This window comes from Phalaenopsis equestris, unplaced genomic scaffold (assembly GCF_001263595.1).
Source record: "Phalaenopsis equestris unplaced genomic scaffold, ASM126359v1 Scaffold000147, whole genome shotgun sequence".
Classification (NCBI taxonomy): Eukaryota; Viridiplantae; Streptophyta; class Magnoliopsida; order Asparagales; family Orchidaceae; genus Phalaenopsis; species Phalaenopsis equestris.
In genome coordinates this window covers 81,749-82,617 of record NW_018164589.1, presented here as the reverse complement: position 1 = coordinate 82,617, position 869 = coordinate 81,749, and positions in this window count along the sequence as shown.

Genomic DNA, 869 nt, shown 5'->3' with positions numbered 1-869 from the left:
TTCACATAATTGGGCATTTGCTCTAAAGCTTCTACGAAGGAAATATTTACTGTTAATTTCTTAAGAGTTTCTATAAACTTGGAAAATTGTTTATCCTTTTTGTGTTGCTTCAATCTTTGAGAAAACGGTGGCGGAGGTTTCTCCATAGTAATTTTCATTGGTGTAAGTGGATATTCTAAATCTGGGTATTCATGATCTTTTTCTTTTTCTGTATCCACTTTCTCTTTTTCAGTTTCTGTTTCTTTCTACACTCTTGTTTCCAATTCTTTTTCACTTCATAATTGTATCGCCTTTATTTATTTTTTCCTTGATCTTTAGGATTTGGTTCCACAGTACTAGAAAAAGTTCCTATTGTTTGGTTACTAAGCACAATAGCGATATGCCCCAATTGATTTTCAATATTTTTAATAGTCGTTCCTTGATTTTGTAACTGATTTCCTTGAATTCGTAATTGATTTTCTTGATTCTGCAATTGTTGACCCATGTTTAATATCATTTCTTCCATAGAAAACTTCTTTTCCTTAATTTGAATGTTACAGTTAAATCCTAGAGGATAAGAAGGTCTATGATTAACATTCCCTTATTTGGATGAATTTTCTAATGGGTTCACTAGGTTGTTCGCCCATTGTTGATTTATAGAAGAATTGTTATTCCAATTAAAATTTGAATGATTCTTCCAACCTGGGTTGTAATAGTTTGAATAAGGGTTGTTGGGTCTATGCCCAGATAAATTCTCATATGAAGGTTGAACATCCACAAATTGCCCAGATGAATTCTCTTCCATGATAGGAGGTGTTGGAGAATAATTCATCTCTTAATGATCTAATTTCTTTAATATTGTAGCAATCTGCGAAGCTAACATAGATATT